The following is a 386-nucleotide window of genomic DNA, read 5'->3' on the forward strand; positions in this document are numbered from 1 at the left end:
AGGTTTTTACTATGTACTCTCTTTTCTTATTTTGTTTATTTTTTTATTTTGTTTCTTTTTTTATTTTGTTTGTTTATTTATTTTATTTGTTTGTTTGTTTATTTATCTTTGTTTTTCTGCGTTTATTTTTATGTATTTATATTTATATTTATTTTTATTTTTATTTTTTTTTATTTTTTTTTATTTTTTATTTTTTTATTTTAATGTGGAGGCGAAGTATGGAGACAGATATCATTCAGTTTTCACTAAATCATTTTTTTATTTTTTTTATTTTTTTTATTTATTTTTTTTATTTTTTTTATTTTGTTTCCTTTTTTTTTGTTTGTTTTGTTTGTTTAGTTGTTTGTTTGTTTGTTTGTTTATCTTATGTTTATATATTAAGTGCA

Source organism: Eimeria mitis, genomic scaffold (genome assembly GCF_000499745.2).
Source record: "Eimeria mitis Houghton genomic scaffold, Emh_scaff134, whole genome shotgun sequence".
In the NCBI taxonomy this organism is placed as follows: domain Eukaryota; phylum Apicomplexa; class Conoidasida; order Eucoccidiorida; family Eimeriidae; genus Eimeria; species Eimeria mitis.